The 19,753-nt window shown below is 42.9% G+C and overlaps 1 protein-coding gene across 1 annotated transcript in view; it reads left to right on the plus strand.

Annotated features, from left to right (window-relative positions):
- Window positions 1–2,226: 2,226 nt before the first annotated feature.
- Window positions 2,227–19,753, plus strand: part of LOC142310153 (delayed-rectifier potassium channel regulatory subunit KCNS1-like) — a 38,669-nt gene continuing 21,142 nt past the window's right edge. Inside the window, exon 1 of the mRNA XM_075347639.1 lies at window positions 2,227–2,450. The gene's annotated coding sequence lies outside the window, so the exon portion shown is untranslated. The remainder of the gene's footprint in view (window positions 2,451–19,753) is intronic.

A 19,753-nucleotide genomic window follows, 5' to 3' on the forward strand; every position in this document is an offset into this window, starting at 1 on the left:
AGGTAAGTACGTGTGACGGGGGTTAATCATTTGTGCGGCACATTCAACAAAATTGAACGTGCTGCACATACGATGGGGCGGTTACGATCGCATACGATATTGTATGCAGAATCATAACATGTAAAGCAGGCTTTAGTCCATTTGTGTGTAATTTAGTCTTAGTATAGCTACATCTGTTTTGTGGAAGCCTCAGAGATTTGTTTGAGAACATTAGAGATCAAACAGCATCATAAAAAACAAGAAACACACCAGACAGGTCAGAAATAATGTTGTGTAGATGTGTAAAGCAGGGTTAGCATATAAAAAAATATCACAAGCCCTGAACATCTCACAGAGCACTGTTCAATCCATCAACCAAAAATGGAAGGAGTATGGCACAAATGCAAACCTACCAAGACATGGCGGTCCCCCTAATCAGACTCTCCATTTAGTCTCACTGAGCTAGAGCTATTTTGTAAAGAAGAATGGGCAAAAATTTCAGCTTCTAGATGTGCAAAGCTGGTACCAAAAGACTTGCAGCAGTAATTTCAGCGAAAGGTGGTCCTACAAAGTTTTGACTTAGAGGGCTTAATACAAATGCATATCACAATTTTGGGATTTATATTTTTAAAATATTTATAAAACCACATATCATTTCCTTAACACTTCACAAACACTTGTTTCTTAGAGTTGGTATATCACATAAAATCCCAATAAAATACTTTTACATTTGTGGGCGTAACTTGAAAACATGTGGAAATGTTCACAGGATCTGAATACTCTTTCAAGGCATTGTACATGTCTTTTATATCCTCAGCCCTAGCTCTAGTTTGCGTTTTTTTCTCTTCTTTACATGTATATACTGAGTTTCCTTCTTCTGTACATGAGATGAGGACCTCTGGAAGATTCTGTCTATCAGTTTGTTCACCAAGCTGTCCTGTGCACTCTATGTATAATTGTCTGTGCCAATAATCTATTACAGATTTCAGCTTTCAGCAGAATCATCAGCACTTAGACTGTGGGAGAATTAACTGCTTTACTTGGGACATAACAAGGAAGATACAGGAAAGAACAGATGTGAACAAATAAAAAAGGGCTATATAGTATAGACTAAATAAACTCTAACAATAAACATAGTGTCTTCTGCTGTTTGCTGAAAATGGTCCCTCTTGAGGAACCTGAAGCAGATATGCTTTAAAATAGTAGATATAAAAATCTAAGTTCTAAAATACAAATATATTGTATTAACATATACTGTATAACATAATGAACCTCATTGAGGTATACAGAATAATGCAAGTGTGTTCTTGATACAGTCCCATCCAAGGTGACCTTCTATATATTGTGCGAACCAGTGTATTCACTCCAAATAGAGGACCAACCACAGTGTGCCTTCCCAATAACATTAGCAACCAAGCTCATACTGGCCCACAGGGAAACCGGAGATTTCCCTGGTGGGCCCCTGTGCTGAAGTGAGCCACTTACCCCCAATATGAGCAGTATTACATTATTCACTAATGTACAGAAAAAAATCAACATCTCATTCACTCAACAAACTACCCACTGCGTTATTACATAGAAGTACAGATAAATGTGTGAATGAGGTTAATGTAGTATTTTCTTGTATCTGACCATTGGACCCCCAGAGTCAGTGTTACTGGTGGGTCCTTGGCAGCTCAGTTCGACACTGTCAGCAACACATTGTCAAGGTGTTGTAGGCCCTAGGAACCCAGTAACCGGTTATTACAGTGGTATACTTTCACTATAGCCTAATATATACTGTAAGATTAGAAGACAGATGTGAAAAGCTTTGCTTAGCATATAGACAGATCATAAAATAGGGAACATTGTAACAAGCAGTATCATAAGGGAGCAATTCTGAAATATACCTTATTCACCTATTTTCTTAACTCCAGTAGAAGTAAACTGAAGAAGAAAAGTGAAGATCTAAGACCTGTATATCAGACATGATCATGTCTGAAACAGAAAAACCCTTTAAAATGGCACCACCTTAACAAAGAGATAGATGGGATCAGACATAAAATAGTTCCGATATATTGTGGACCTGCAATTTCAGCGTACAAATGCATTGGTCCCTGCAGAGCCATCTGCCAATCAAGAGGTTAATAGATTAGGCTCCTGAAATTTACGTAACAGTTCAGATTTGATGCTGCCTGGAAGTATGTGTACAGTACATCAATATTTAAGTAACTAGATCTAACTACAAGCCCAAGAAAGCTGGGAGGAGATTCACATGACAGCAGCTCTGCCTGGTCCTGGGGTTTCCATGCTTCATTCCCAAACCTGGTACAGGGTCATGAGCAGAGGTGGCCGGAGCTCCCAGTCCTCATTCATTACACCCTTGTATCAATTTCAGTTTTAAGCTGGATTTAATAAAGATTGACGACAATCCGTATATACTGTTCGACGTTCCGTGAAGAAAGAAGAGGGATTACGAGCGACGTATATGGGTGAGTTCAGATACAATCTCATATCATTCTGCTAACGTATGTATACATGGAGCAAATCTAAAAATCACATTTAAATGTATGTTTATAGCTGGTGTATCTGCAATCCTATAACTCACCATGATATTCTGTCAAATGGCAAACGCAGATCTGCTACATCTATAGCTTACATTGGAGTTTATTAGAAAAAATAAATTGTACAAGAGAAAACAGCCTTTTCGTTTTAATAATTTGACAGAATAACAGAATGGAGTTACATATTATAATGTGGCAGGGTAGGCATTGTAGAATTACACCGGTCTGCAAGGGGAAAAGTGTTTGAAAAGTAAGAGGTGATTTCAATCCCATTTCTTTGTCCATCATCAGCTGTTGCTCCGACGCAACGGAACGTATTAGTAGATGTAGAAGTTTATAATTTTGGTGTTTCACTTTTGTTTGTTTTTTTTATGATTCTTTTGTTTTTTTATGATTTTTTTTGTTTTGTTGCTTTTTTTGGTGTATTTTTTTTAAGGTAACTTAATAAGTTTTCCTGCAGTGCTGTATAATACACCCATACATAATACACAGTGGCATATTACAATAAGTTAACGAGTTTAAGGGACTCTGAATAACATATACATATATATATATATATATATATATATATATATATACAGCACTCTTGTTTTGGCTATAATACGTTTGACGGAGTTGAAACCTGGATTTTTGCACCCTGATATGAGACAAGTGCTACTTTTTTTTTCTTAGATAGATGGATAGACAGATAGGAGAAAGATAGATAGAATCATAGATAGATAGAATCATAGATAGATAGAGGGATAGATAGAGGGCTAGATACATAGATAGATGATAGATAGATTCAGATAGATAGATAGATGGAGGGATAGATACATAGATAGATAGATAGAGGGATAGATACATAGATAGATGATAGATAGATAGAGGGATAGATACATAGATAGATAGATTGCACATATCACACATACATTGTATTAGTCAGTTGTACAGTATATTATACCATTACCAGAGATCCAGTAATAAATAGTAATATTTGGTTGCTACCGATATGAATAATTACAAGTGATCCTTGCATTTCCATATACCGGCCGTGTATATCCTGTATATATAGTACAGATAGATAGATACATAGATAGATGATAGATAGATAGAGGGATAGATACATAGATAGATAGATTGCACATATCACACATACATTGTATTAGTCAGTTGTACAGTATATTATACCATTACCAGAGATCCAGTAATAAATAGTAATATTTGGTTGCTACCGATATGAATAATTACAAGTGATCCTTGCATTTCCATATACCGGCCGTGTATATCCTGTATATATAGTACAGAATCTGAGATAATTTTAGCATTCTGCACGGATAGAAAGGTCAGTACTGTAAGATAATGGCCACTAGGCATGCATGGCATCACAATCCAGGATATATTTAGTGTGTCCTACACAGGCCAGCATATCCTATATCGATAATGACAGTTCTACAACTACAACAAACTGAGCCCCAATGATTAGCTACCATCACAGCTCCCAACAGGGTTGTTGCCCTACTTGGTGATAGTTGGCATATTTATCAATCTGGACTTCAGAAATTAAAAGCGACTACCACTGTGGAAGTTTTAATAGCAAGCAAATTTGTGGCAACAACCCTATAAAAGAAATAGATATACTGACACAAATATTGAGACACTATACATTACACCTGGAGGAGCTGACCTCAAAACCATTCTAAATCCATACACATTTATATGGGGTTGCACTGGCGGACACAAATAGAAAAGGGCCCCTATGCAAGAACAATATATTAGCCCTTTGCAGCCCAAGAGATCACCATAATGCACAATTCCACATGCTTTAGCCCCCCTACCTCTTAGGCCCCTGTTGCACCAAATTACATCAATTAAATGTCCGCCTCTGTGGAGCTGGTCCCCACTCCCTTCCATTTTTTTTTGTAGCTAAAATGATCTTCCACATTTCTCGGGAAGATTTCAACAAGATTTTGAAGTGCATCTATAGGAATTTTTGTACATTTATCCAAAAGAGCGTTTTGTGAGGTGTTAGACCATCCCAAAGGACATTCATGAGGTTAAGGTCAGGGCTCTATGTGGCCAGTCGTATTCCTCAGCACCAAACTCACCCAACAATGATTTATGGGCCTTGATCTGTGCACTGGAGCACTGTCATTTAAAAGGCGTTCTCCAAACTGTTCCCACTGAGTTGGAAGCTACAATTTTCTAAAAAGTCTTTGAACCCTGAAGCATAAATATTTATTTTGACTAGTTGGAAGAATCATAGGCCGATCTCTAAAAAGGAAACCCCAATAGCATTATCCCTCCTCCACCACCTCCATTAGTACAATACAGGCAGGCAGGTAACGTTCTCCTGGTGTTTTCCAAACCCAGAAGTGTTATTCATCACTCCACAGAACACTTTTGCACTGATTCGTAGTCCAGGATCAGAGTGCTTAACACAACTCCAGGTGACGCTTGGCATTGTGGTTGGTTAAGTAAAACTAATGAAGATGTTTGGCCATGGAAGCCCAAGCCATGAATCTTCCGGGACTGATTTTGTACTGAGGTTTGGAATCTGCAGTTATGGAGCCATCAGTGTTGGGGACTTTTACACCCTATGCTCCTTAGCATTCAGGAACCCGCTCTGTTACTTTACCTGCTCTGCTCCTCATGGCTGTAAGAGGATGCATGGTGACAACCTTGTTAGGAGATGTGATGGCAGCTAACCATTGGATCTTGGGGTTCTAAATCCTTCCAATTTCCAATAATACCCCTCACAGTTAATAGTGAAAAGTTTAGAAGGGAAGACATTTCTGAAACTGCCGTGTTACCACGATGGCATGCTATTAATACCCTTTTGATTTCAGTGAGGTCTTTAAAATGGCCCTTTTTTCACAAGTACTATTGAGACTGAATGTTATGCATTTGTGGTAAAGTGGCAGAATTAAAAACCTAATGATTAAGAGTTATGTCTTAATACAATTATATGGTGTATATCTGTGGGCTGAAAGGGCTTCAAATTTCAAATGATTCACATACAGTACATACATGAATGATAAAAATAAGTGAAACACTGTGCAGACTAAGACAGATATCCATCTGTCTTATGCGGGCGTCACACGAGACGATCTATCATGCGATGCATCGTCGAGGTCACGGGTTTTCGTGATGCACATCCGCCATCATTTGCGACGTCATTTTGTGTGACACCTCCGAGCGACGCAGAATCCGTCACAAATCATGAGTCGTGTACACGTCGCATATTTTTAAAAAATCGTTTATTTTTCATGGCGCCGGTTGTTCATCGTACCCGGGGCAGCACACATTGCTCCGTGTGACACCCCGGGAACAATGAACATAGCTTACCTGCGTCCTGCGGCACCCGCCGGCTATGCGGAAGGAAGGAGGTGTGCGGGATGTTTACGTTCCGCTCATCTCCACCCCTCCGCTTCTATTGGCCGGCGGCTGTGTGACATCGCTGTGATGCCGAACGTCCCTACCCCTTCAGGAAGAGGATGGTCGCCGCCCACAGCGAGTTCACTCACCAGGTAAATACGTGTGACGGCGGTTTAACGACTTTGTGCGACACGGGCAGCGATTTGCCCGTGACGCACAAACGATGGGGGTGGGTACGATCGCTCAAGCGATCGCGCGATAGATCGTATCGTGTGACGCCCGCATTAGCCTGAACAGTGTTTCACTTATTTTTATTATTCATGTACAGTATATGAATCATTTGAAATTTGAAGCCCTTTCAGCCCACAGATACACACCATATAATTGTACAGTATTTGGGCAGAGAGGCATTTTATGTAATGTTTTCTGGGAAATTTGGCTACTAGAATAATTTAAATGGCCAATCACCATTGTGCCACCACTGTTCTGTCTCTGTTCATGTAAGGGCCCAAGGACAGAGGACCTCAAATGTTCTACATGTCACAGTTGCTGTTCTGGCACGAGGGTGCAGGGGCCGTGTTCCCTGGATGGTCTACAAGGCCCTGATGTTCCCTGCTATCCACCCCCACACAATATCCACAGCTGATGGACAGTCCACAGACACAGTCTTGGGAATAACAGTTGCTTTAATACAGCAGGAACAAAGGAAAACAACACGGAATATACTGTATGTTTCACAGTCTTTTGTGGGTAAGTCATGGCAAATACAGCTTGGAGTTGAATGCTGAAGTGCAATTAGGGTTTTGGAGCTTTAAGAGCACGATTTGTTTCAGATGTAATACTGGTATGCTTTTAGAAGCAGGTTCAGAGTCTCTTGGAGCTTAGAGTGTAGATATAATAATAAGATTGTACAGACCTGGAGTCCTGGGGGTTAATTTCACTGATAGTTCAGACACGTGCAGTACTTGTAAGCAAATGTAGACAGTTGGCCAGCGCGCTATGGGGACCGGACGGCTGGTGCGTGGACAATGGCATGCAAGCTACTAATATTGCAGTGGGGTGGGAGACCCTCAAACGTCCCCAATCTGCATGCAGTAGGGTCTTGTATATAATCAGTATGCCCTACTGTCTGAAGAGATGTACAATTTACATCTGGCCAGTGAGGATTCAGGATAGGAAGCCTTCAGTATATTGGCTGTAAAAGTCAGGAAATGATGAAATTCAAGGCCTCGAGCCTAGTAGGAGTCTTGTGGTGAAGAGAAACTCCACATAATGTCTTCCCTCAGAGGAGACTCAGCCAGAACCAGCACATTCCAGTTCTTTCTAGACAGAGGCTGGAGAATAGCTCCACCTATTGAACCATGTGACCAAGAACTGGCCAATAGGATAACACCCAATGCACACTTCAGATTCTTACAGTTTTCACCAGTAGATGGTGCTAGAACATAACAAATGAAAAATGCTTTACTTATAACATATAACATAATATTACATATAAGTAAATGTATTTAAAGAAACAGACACAATCTGGACCGGGCCACTACATACTCCCCTTCTGAAGGTGAGACGTCCTCGGCGATTGTGCGAGTAGAGGGCTGCTAAGAAAGGAAGGAAATATATATGGAAGGCACAGTAACAATAAGGCAATAATATGCAGCCAGGCAGAAGAACAATAGACAATGAACAAATGCAAAACATTAATGTGGTAGTGCCAATATGAGATAGAGTCTCTTTCCGCAATATACTATCATCCATATGAAAGGCTCTGGAAAGGCACTTTAGTGGCAACAAACAGTCCATAAGTCCATGGCTGTATACAGAAAATTGTGCAAATAATAAACAAGGTGCTTGGTATTACCCAGGTGCAGAGGCTTAAACATTACTAAACTGACTATCCAGCTACATAAATAAACACAAGATTATATACTCATGGAAAAGGATAAGACCTTTTAGTCTCTGTAGCGGGCTGGAAGTTTTCCTTTTGTGCTTCGCTCTGAACGCCTCAACACTTGATCTTCCTCTTGAGCAGGAATGATATTGTTTGCTGGCTCAAAGTTGGCAGAGGAGCAGCAACTGGAGCAGGAACCAAGATGGGGACATATTGAGAGCATGGAAGGATAAATTGAGTGTTGTAGAGGGACTCTTCCACAGTAGGTTGTCTGGCTGGTGTTTCCATTGCAGGAATTGGTGTGTAGACCGGCATGACTTGTGGAGGAGGTGATGGCATCACCAGTAGATCCTCTTTGGTGCATAGCTTCATGCGATTCCTATGCACCGTCTGAGGGGCCATTCCGGGTTTCTTCACTTCATAGACATCTGACTCAGGATATGGGAAAGCTGTAACTGTGTATGGCACGGTTTCCCAGAGTGAATCGAGTTTTCCTGTATGGTGGTACTTCTTTAGCCATACCTTGTCTCCAACTTGAAGTGGGGAAGCATTAGCTCTTTGATTGTAGCTCTCTTCTTGTTAACGGTGAGCTTCACCCATGCGGTAATCAACAATCTGTTGGGCTTCGTGTATTCTTCTCTGATGCTCTGAGACCCAATCAGTTTTTGGCAGGAGACTGATCACATCAGGGACTTGGATTCCAAGAGATCGATCTTTTGGGAGCTGACCTTGTCTTCCAAACATCAGATAATATAGCGAGTAGCCTGTAGAACAGTGGACAGTATTGTTGTAGATTTCCACTAACTTGTCAAGCAATTGAGGCCATTCAGCTTGTTTGGTAACAGATGCTGTTTGCCGCATATTGATGAAGGTCTGGTTGACTTTCTCGCAGAGGCCATTCCCTTGGGGATGATGGGCGGTTGTTCTCAGCTTTTTGAACTCATGGAATTGGCAGAGTTCTTGAAATAATTGTGACTCAAAGGCAGATCCACGATCTGTGAGGACTGCTTCAGGGCAACCGTAATGTCTCACATATTCATGGTAGAAGGTGATAGCTGTAGTCCGAGCTGTAAGGTCTTTTACTGGCACAAAAGCAACCCACTTAGTATAGTGATCCACCATGGTTAAGGCATACGTGTAGCTTGCACGAGTTGGTGCTAGCTTCACATGATCAAGATTGACTAGCTCATTTGGTTTCTGAGAATGGATTGGATGAAGAGGAGCTCTGGCATCTTTCTTACCGACTTTGGTGAGGTTTCAGGCTGGACATTCACTACACCAATTTTCTATGTCTGACCACATCGCAATCCAATAGAAGCATTGGCGTATGGTGGCTTCAGTTTTGTGCACGCCAAAGTGCCTAGACTGGTCGTGGTAGGCATCAAGAACAATTCTGGCATCTCGCCTTGGGATTAGAATCTGATGTAGCCTTTCACCTGAAACCGGGTCTAGGGTATTGCGCAGGATCAAGCTTTTTTGAATGAAGGGTCTTTTGTGCTGTCTCCAGAGACGATTAAGCTCAACATCAGGACATCTTCTGCGTCGTCTGACAGGTATTCTCCCAGTAGTCAGGTAATCATAGATCTCACCTAGGACACGAGACTCATTTTGAAGAGTTTGCCATCTCGATGGATCTTGGAATAGGACAGGTTTCTGTTGAGGAACTTCATCAGTTTGTGTAGCAGCAACAGCATTCTGTGTAGCAAACCTTTGATAGAAGGGAGGAATCTCAACATCTTCCCACAGATCTTCCTCAGGAGGCTCTTCTCCTTCGGGCAAACGGGATAACACATCGGTATTGATGTTGATCTTGCCACTGCAATACTTAATATCAAAGCAGAAGTTCGCCAATCTTGAAGCCCATCTCTGTTCAAGAGCACCTAGCCGTGCAGTATTAAGATGAGCAAGAGGATTATTGTCCGTGTAAACTGTGAAGGGTGTAGCAGCGAGGTAATCTTTGAACTTCTCGGTGACTGCCCACACAAGAGCTAGCAGCTCTAACTTGAACAAACTGTAATTGCTATTGTTTTTTCTGTACCTCTCAAGCTTCGGCTGGCATATGCAATGACTCTCTCTTTGTCATCCTGGACTTGTGATAGTACCACTCCGAGGCCTTGGTAGCTGGCATCCGTGTAGAGACGGAAAGGATGGCGATAGTCAGGGTACGCCAGAATTGGAGGTGAAGTCAATAGACTTTTCAACATCTGAAAGGCAGTTTCTTGTCGCTCAGACCAATTAATTGGAAGTCTTCTGTCGTAGTTTTCTCTAGGGCAACCCCGTAGCAGCTCTGTAAGGGGTTCTGCTATTTGCGCAAAATGAGGTATGAAGTGGTGGTAGTAGCCCGCAAAACCTAGAAAACTTCTTTGACAGTTCTTGGGGTGTCCCAGTTGTTCACAGCTGAGATCTTTTCAGGATCAGGCTGGATACCTTCGGCACTTACAACATGACCAAGGTAGTTGACCTTCGGCTTGAGCAGATGGCACTTTGACGTTTTTAGTTTCAGGCCATGTTCAATGAGTACCTGGAATACTTCTGCAGGGTGGCATAGGTGGTCTTCATAAGTGCGAGAGTATACGACAACATCATCAAGATATAACAGAACGCTCTGGAAGTTGAGGTGACCAAGACATCTTTCCATGAGTCGCTGAAATGTAGCATGGGCGTTGCATAACCCAAACGGCATACCGTTAAACTCAAAGAGTCCCATTGGGGTGGTGAATGCTGTCTTCTCTCTATCCTCAGGAGCCACGGGTACTTGCCAGTAACCGCTGGTTAAGTCGAGAGTGGAGAAGTATGCAGCTGAGCCAAGAGCGGTGATGCATTCTTCAATCCGTGGAAGAGGATCTTTGTGTGTAACGTTATTCAACTTTCAGTAGCCGACACAAAATATGATGTTACCATCCTTCTTCTTCACCAGAACGATGAGTGCAGCCCACGGGATTTGACTTTCTCGGATTACTTCAGAATCTTTCATCTCCTTTAACAGCTTCTTTACTTGTTGATAGTTAGCAGGAGGTACTGGACGGTGTCTTTCTTTGATAGGAGGATGATCACCTGTGTTGATCTTGTGCTGGATCAGAGTAGTCTTGCCGAAGTCAAGAGGGTGCTTGCTGAAAGCTTGGCTGTGTCGCTTAACAAGTTTAGTTATGCCATTGATGTATTCGATAGGAGTGTTAGCATCTCCAACATTAAGTTCATTCCACCAGAAGGTAGTGGGTATATTAGAGCCTTTGGGAGTGGCTTTTAATGACTTTTAATGAGCAAGAGTCTCTTCATCTAGGATGTCTTCTGGATCAAGGCTATACAGTTGAGCAACTGAATTAAACTTGTATAGCTCGATGGGCGCATCACTTAGGTTGATTAGCCATACTGGTACTCTACCATTTGAGACGGTGACAATACTTCTGGCAGCTTTTACCAGCGGCTGTCCTTCAATCTGGATGGAATCAAGAAGAGCTACATAGTCCTCGTTGTCAATTCCTGGTCGAGCTCGACACCAGACTAGAGTCTCGCTGTTGGCTGACAGGGTAACTGGTCATGCGTCGGTTATACGCACATGGCAACCTTACTGTTGGAAAACTTCTGTTGGGTGCAGAGCACTTTGATAGTCCGCTGAACAGCTTGCCTGTAAGGGGGAGAAGCAGAAGGGAGAGAAGCATGCAAGGCAGCGAGCAATTCAGTAAACACATGGTGAATGACATTCATGCCTAACACTACTGCTGTTGTATCTCCCTCAGCCTCAGTAACAATTACACCTTGACCTGGTAACTTGCGATCACCAATTTGGATTGTGGGTTCCCAGTAGCCTAGCTGGGAAATAGGTTGACCATTACTTGCAATTAAGTCTAACTTTGATCTCCTGAATCCCGTGGGTAAAGCAAAGTCCCAATTCTTTTCAAAGGCTTGTCGGTCAATTGTGGTGGCTTGTGAACCAGTGTCCACTAAAGCTTCTAGAGGTACACCATCAATCCATATGGTTATATACGGGCATTTGGAGATGAACCGAAAAATACATTGTGATTTTCCCTTTGGGCCCTTGGATTCACCTCCCGAGGGGCGTCCCTTGGCCTCGGGGGTGACCCGTTTAACTTCCGTGGTAGGAGGTGCATGAATGAGAATAGGGGCTTGCACAGACTGTGTGGCCTGCATAGGGGAAACAGGTGAAAGAGGAGATACAGTAGAAATTCCAGCAGCAAGGTCTGAGGAACGAGGCGCAAGAGCATAGCTGCATTTTCCTTACTACTACACCTCCAGACATATCTGATTCCTTATCTATGTGATGGAAATTTGCAACAGCTAATTGCCCTTCTCACCACCTGTGCGGTTTGACGCATATGCCTTAAAAGCTATTCTAAACCCCTATTTCGTTCTCATTTGAACATAGAACCAGCAATACCTACATTACCCACTCTTTATTAGATAAGAGATTGTGCATGTCAGTACTTTCCCCACTAATACCAGGACTCCTGCTCGTATTGGTCAGACTGTCCGACCAGATGAAGGCCAATAGGCCGAAACGTTGTATTTAGGCGGACTCACTGCAATTTTACAGCTCCTCTTTTTTCACCTTTAATAAAAGAAAAGATCAAGACTGAATTAACTTGTGACTCATCCTCTTTTTGGGAAATAGTACAGTGTGCCGGAGTTATTTTTTTGTCTTACTGTCCCTTGTTTTCTCCTGAGGACCTGTGTCAAGGTGATGCTAGGTCCATCTTTTCTCACTTGGCTACTTACTAACCTACAAATGGCAGTGGATAATAGTACATACTATAAATCCTTAACACTAGAGTGTCTCTTACAGTGGGGAAAATAAGTATTTGATACACTGCCGATTTTGCAAGTTTTCCCACCTACAAAGAATGGAGAGGTCTGTAATTTTTATTTTAGGTACACTTCAACTATGACAGACAGAACCCCAAAATTCAGAAAATCACATTGTATGATTTTTAAATAATAATTTCCATTTTATTGCATAAGATAAGAATTTGATCACCTATCAACAAGCAAAAATTCTGGCTCTCACAGACCTGTTATTTTTTCCTTTAAGAAGCCCTCCTACTCTGCACTCATTATTATTTCCTGTATTAATTACAACTGTTTGAACTTGTTACCTGTATAAAAGACACCTGTCCACACACTCAATCACACTCCAACATCTCCACCATGGCCAAGACCAAAGGCCTGTCTAAGGACAGCAGGGACAGAATTGTAGACCTGCATAAGGCTGGGATGGGCTACAGGACAATAGGCAAGCAGTTTGGTGAAAAGGCAACAACTCTTGGTGTCGCGGATGGGTGCCGCCTCTGCTGCGGCAACCGGGGCTGCTCAAGTGACGCTCGGGTACAGGATCGTGTCTGAGGGCTCGAGTGGTGACCGGACCTGGGGCTCGTGCAACCACCCGTCCACGCACACAGTGAAAGAGGGGGGTATTTACAGGTGAGATTGTCTGTGACGCCACCCGTGGGTTGCGGTGACGGGATGGTGGCACCGCCGCTGCCTCTCGGGCCTGGTGTCCGGGACCGATGACGTTGGAGCAGCAAGGTGGTATCCCCTCCACGGGTAGGGGAGAGGTGTAGTTCCGGGGCCCAGGTGTAGGTAAGGAGCAGGGCTGGGGCGCTGTCGGCAGGTTGGACCAGATGACACTGGTGTACTCCCAATTAGGAAGAAATCACACCAAGTCCGTATTGTAAACCAAAGCCGGATGCCGGTTGCCTCTGGAGGGGTGTGCTGGTCCCACACACGGGTTGGCAGTGTAGGGGCCCTTCCTTCTGCACTCGTGTTTTGTGGTGTATGGATTAACCCCACGTAGAACAGGAGAAATCCGCTCCCCTGCAGTTTTGGACGCAGAGGGAGCCGTTGCCCGCAGACGCTGACCTGTGGGACTTCAATGGGTTCTTGGTGGACACCCTGTCCCCCGCGTTGGGCTGCCGGTCTGCTCTATCTGGGCTACTCTCTTCGGGAAAAAGGCCTGGTACCTTGTCCCACTGGTCAATTAACAAGGGGCTTGAAGTTTGCTTAGTCCTAGGGTCCAGGTACCCCGCGCCTGTGCACGGCCTCCGGACCGGATTCCAGTCGTCGGTACCGGCGGGCTACAACCCTGGCTCGGTCCACTTCAGGTCTCCCGTGACCGGATCCCCGTCGCCTGTGGCCCTACAAAGCTGTCTGCCACTTAGCCGGTCCTCCTGTGGTCCAAGGGCTCCAACACTGACCACACTGCACTTCAGCTCCTGTCACCGGCTCCACTCCATACTGCACCCAAGACTCCAAACTTCAACTCCACTGTTCCCACCCCCTGTCACCTCAAGACCCCTAGGTGGGCGTTTCCATCCGCCTGGTCCCACCCACTGGTGTCCTGTGTGCAATGGAGGGGAAACTAGGATTTGTGGCTGGTGTTCCCTTGTGTGGAATGTTTGGTGTTAATCCCCAAGGAGGAGGCGATTCCTGTACCCTTGGTGGGGGGTACAGTCATCCGTGACTACCTGGTTTTGCCAGGGCGTCACATTGGCACAATTATTAGAATTGGAAGAAACACAAGATGACTGTCAATCTTACTCGGTCTGAGGCTCCATGCAAGATCTCACCCAGTGGGATAAGGATGCATTTAAGAAAGGTCAAGAATCAGCCCAGAATTACCTGGGAAGACCTGGTCAATGACCTGAAGACAGTTGGGACCACAGTCTCAACAAAGATTACCATTAGTAACACACTACACCGTCATGTATTAAAATCCTTCTGGGCATGCAAGGTTCCCCTATTGACATCAGCACATGTCCAGGTCCAATTGAAGATCACCCATGGCCATCTCTATGATCAAGAGAAGGCATGGGAGAAGGTTATGTGGTCAGATGAGACCAAAATAGAACTTTTTTGGTATCAACTCCACTCGCCATGTTTTAAGGAGAATCTGTCAGTAAGATCAACCTTCCTAAGCCATCTATATGGACATGTAGGTCATAGTAAACTGAATAAAATGATAACTTTGCATCTGCAATCCATTGTTTTATTCTAGAGAAATCCATATTTTTCTTGTATGTAAAAGAGATGTTTTAGGCTATAAGCAAAACACTAATCTGTATGAGAATCTGCTTCCAGGCCTTATTTTAAATAAAATATGTCATTACTAGTGTGATGTCTGCTGTCTGATCTCACTGCAGAGCTGACAGGCAGACAGGGTTACAATATTGATGCAATACAGCAGAGCTGTGAGAGCTGCAGCATCGTAAGAAGACAAAGTGAAGTTATACTGTTCTGTGTCAGTTACAGCTCTCACACTGGTACCTGCCCCTTCTATATTAAATAAGCTCTGGAATCAGATTCTCATGCGGATCAGGGTCCGGCCCATAGCCTGGGACAGCTCATTTACCTGTAAGAAAAAAGTGGAGTTCTCTTGAATAAGACATCAAATCACATATCAAGGTATCATTTTATTTAGTTTTCTATGACCTACATACCCATATAGATGGCTTAAGGAGATTTGCAGTCGCCTTACTTCCTGGTTTCTGGGGTTCCAAAGCAGGTGGACTTGAACATTACAATGAGCTATTGGATTGCAAAGAGCCCATATATTCTTCTTGCACATGGGCCCTCTTCTGTCTGTTTCCACCAGTGTCCTTGAATGTTTTTTTGGTGCATTTTCAGGGTCTTTTTTGGTGCGTTTCTGTGCCATGTGGTGTATGTGAAATTAATCGCTTGAAGGGCTAAAAACGCAGGAAAAAATGCACCAAGAATTGACATGCTGCAAATGTTTTCTGCACCCAAAACTACAAGTAAGAAATAAGCAATGAGCGCACAGCTCTTCAGAATTCTTATTGACTTTGCTGGCATAAGGATAGACATGCAGATTTGGGCAACAAACTGCACCAACACTGCACAAAATATGCATCAAAAACTGCACCATGTGCACAAGGCTTAAAGGGTTGCCCACTACCTGGACAATCCCATTTTAAAATAAGTAGTCCCTCTTGTAAAATATCAAAACATATACATATCTCCTGCACCGCCATTGTCCCAGAGATGTGCGTGTCGGGTCTGCCAGGCTCACATGACAATTTTTATGCTACTTGAGCCCTGTAGCCAATCAGGATCTGCTATTGGGTTGCAACCCTCTAACTACTTATCCAGGGTTTGTAGGAGCAAAGTAACTGTGCAGCAGCTGATTAGCTGATTGACTGCAGGGCTCACATTGCATAAAAATGTCACTTAAGCCATGGAAAACCCGAGACTGACTTTGCTAGAACAATACCAGTGTATGGATGAGTGTATATTATTTTTATTTCACAAGAGACTACTTGTTTTAAAAAGGGGTTGTTCAGATAATGAGGGTACAACCACTTTATCTGAGAATCCATTGGTGAACTTTCTGATGGTCTAAACTACAAAGAATTTTTTAACTTTTTTACAAGTAAAATATATCTTTGTACCGTGTTAGCCAGTAGAGATAAAAAAATTGTTTAAAAGAACAGAGAGTCCTCAGTGGTTGATACCTTTTAATGGCTAACTGAAAAGATGGTAATAATTGCAAGCTTTCGAGACTGTGACTCTTCAGATTTTGTGTTATACCATGCCTGATGAAGAGACCTGAGTAGTCTCGAAAGCTTGCAATTATTACCATCTTTTCAGTTAGCCATTAAAAGGTATCAACCACTGAGGACTCTCTGTTCTTTTAAACAATTTTTTTAACTTTTTTAGCTCTTTTTTATTGCTGCTCTTAGCTGTTTTATAGCCACAGACCACATTAAAGTTGAATGTGCAGTGAAATAGCCTCTAACACCGAAACAATGCAAAATCTTTATCCCCTTCAGCCCCCGGGCGTTTTCCGTTTTCTGGGGGGGGGGTTTGCTCCCCTTCTTCCGAGAGCCGTAACTTTTTTTATTTTTCTGTCAATCTTGCCATATGAGGGCTTGTTTTTTGCGGGACGAGTTGTACTTTTTACTATATAGTGTACTGGAAAACAGCAAACAAAATTCCAAGTGTGGACAAACTGCAAAAAAAATGTGATCGCACAATAGTTTTTGGGATATTTAATTCACCATGTTGTCGGTGTGATGCCTCAGGTCAGTGCGAGTTTGTAGACACCAAACATGTATAGGTTTGCTTGTATCTAAGGGGTTAAAAAAAATTCACAAGCATGTCCAAAAAAAGTGGCGCAAAACATTTTTCAAAACACATAGCATTCTCATTTTTTAGGATCTATGGCTCAGTGACAGCTTATTTTTTGCGTCTCGAGCTGGCATTTTTTAATGGAACCATTTTTGTGCAGATGCTACGTTTTGATTGCCTGTTATTGCATTTTGCACAAAACTTGCGGCGACCAAAAAACTTAATTTTGTCGTTTGGAATTTTTTTGCTGCTAAGCCGTTTACCAATCAGATGAATTGATTTTATATTTCGATAGATTAGACATTTCTGAACACGGCGATACCAAATATGTGTACATTTTTTATCCCCTTAATTTTCAATAGGGCGAAAGGGGGGTGATTTGAAACAATAGGTTTTTTTAATTTTTTTTTTATTTTTTAAAACTTTCTTTTTTACTTTTTTTTTTTTATTTTACTAGTCCCCCTAGGGTGCTATATGGATCAACAATCCGATCGCTCTGCCATAGCTGTATATCTCAGCTACAGAGCAGAGTTCTGCAGATATGCTGCTTTACTCTCAGTGCTGGCACTATCCCGGCATTGAGAGAAAGTGACTCATGTTAGCTACAGGCATCATCACATGACACTGTGCTACTATAGCAACCACCGAAAGTCACGTGATCACGCACGTCACTTCCGGTGGGGGCGGCGGTAAGTAAAAGTAATGGCCACGAGCATATACATCTCGCTGCCAGATTTTGGCAGCAAGATGTAAGAGGTTAAAAGTTGCGGGTGGAATGCGATTCCACTCGTAACTTGCAGGCACACATGTCAGCTGTTGAAATCAGCTGATATGTGTGCGGATCGATGATAGTGACACGATCAATGACGTACCCAGTACGTCATGGGTCATTAAGGGGTTAATCAAAGGTGTTATCCACTATTAGCACATCCCCCTTCTCATTCCCCATGTGCGTCCCCATAAAAATAGCAAAGCTTAGACTCAGAACTCACATTCCCAGGGCTCACGGGACATTGTTATGACATGCAAGCCCCACAACCAGTCAGCACCAGTTTCCTTCTCTCCACCGTAATTAACAGGAAATCAGCTGCCACTCACTTCCTGTTATTTTAGCGTCCAAAGGCAAGGAAAAGGAAGCTGCCCTGATTTGTCACAGGGCTCGAGTGTCAATACAATGTCACATGAGACCTGCGAATGTGAGTTCTGACATAGCTTCAACTGTACAGGCACCTGAGGTGACTATAAGCTTTCATCTTTCTGATCTCCCCGAGACTGTAAGGGGTACTTTGCACACTGTGATATCACATGTGCGATGTCGGTGGGGTCAAATCAAAAGTGACGCACATCCGGTGTCGCTGTCAATATCGTAGTGTTTAAATCCTTTATGATACGATTAACAAGCGCAAAAGCGTCGTAATCATATCATCGGTGTAGTGTCCGACATTTCTATAATGTAGCTGCAGCGACGGTACAATGTAGTTCCTGTGTGAGAAGCCGCAGGAGCGAGGAACATCTACCTGCGTCACCGCGGCTCACGTCGGCTATACGGAAGGACGGAGGTGGGCGGGATGTTTACGTCCCGCTCATCTCCACCCCTCCGCTTCTATTGGCCGCCTGCCGTGTGACGTCGCTGTGACGCCGCACGACCCTCCCCCTTAGTAAGGAGGCGGTTCGCCGGCCAGAGCGACGTCGCAGGGCAGGTGAGTGCATGTGAAGGTGCCGTAGCGATAATGTTCGCTACGGCAGTAATCACAAGATATCGCTGCTGCGACGGGGCCGGGGACTATCACGCTCGGCATCGCAAGCATCGGCTTGCGATGTCGTAGTGTGCAAAGTACCCCTAAATTGCCACCTCCAAGTTCGCAGGCAGTAGCTCCAGCAATGAGCGACAGCCAACATTGAAGAATATAGGAGAATTTGGTATACTTGAGCTGCATTGCATGCAGGGAACCCAAAAGCAGATGATACAGGTACATAGAAATACACAGTTATATATCTATGTACCTGTATTGTAGAGATTAAGAAAAAGTCAGATTTGTTTTGTTCCTATAAAACTGTAAAAAATAATGATAAACAATTTCAAAAATTTCATTTTTTAAATCCCTTTCACAGGACTCAAACTAACAACCTACAACATTGCAGGCAAAATCTATAGCTACAGCCACAGGCTCTGCTGATGTCACTGGGAGGATTCTGTATACTTGAAGCTGCATTGCAGTCTCTGACTCCACAGGCAGATTACACTGGTACATAGAGATACATCTATACATAGCAGTGTATTTTTATGTATTTACATCTACACATAGCAGTCTATTTTCTATTCTAGAGGGAATATAAAAGAAATATTATTTTTCTTCCTGTAAATTAACTTAAAAAAAAATAACAAAAATTACAATAATGACATTTTTAATGCACTTTTTAAAAACGTAATAAGCATCACAATTTTTCAATTGCTTTATTTTTAATGTGTAAAGGGGGGATGATTTGAACTTTTAGGGGGGGTTTACTTGTTTCATATTTTTAAAAACTTTTGACTTTATTTAAAGTTTTATACATACAGTGAAAATCTCAATCTCTTGTGAATACAGCCAAATGCTGGATTTCATAGGAGTATGACAAGCACAGGGTTCTTTAGCAGACCCTTGGCTATCACGGCAACCCATCAGCACCAGAACCATGTGTTCTGCTGGGTGCATGGAATGACGCACTCCTCTGTTGATGCATGTTAATCAGAGATTAACAGCAGCATTTAACAGGTTAACAGCCGTGGGTGGAGTTCCGTTCCACCAGTGGTATTAAACGCATATGATGGTTGATATAATCAAAGTTGCGGGTTCAGCGTGCAAGCCAGCATCAAAGTCTGTGACATGACATATGATGTAAATGT

This window comes from Anomaloglossus baeobatrachus, chromosome 5 (assembly GCF_048569485.1).
Source record: "Anomaloglossus baeobatrachus isolate aAnoBae1 chromosome 5, aAnoBae1.hap1, whole genome shotgun sequence".
Taxonomy (NCBI): Eukaryota; Metazoa; Chordata; class Amphibia; order Anura; family Aromobatidae; genus Anomaloglossus; species Anomaloglossus baeobatrachus.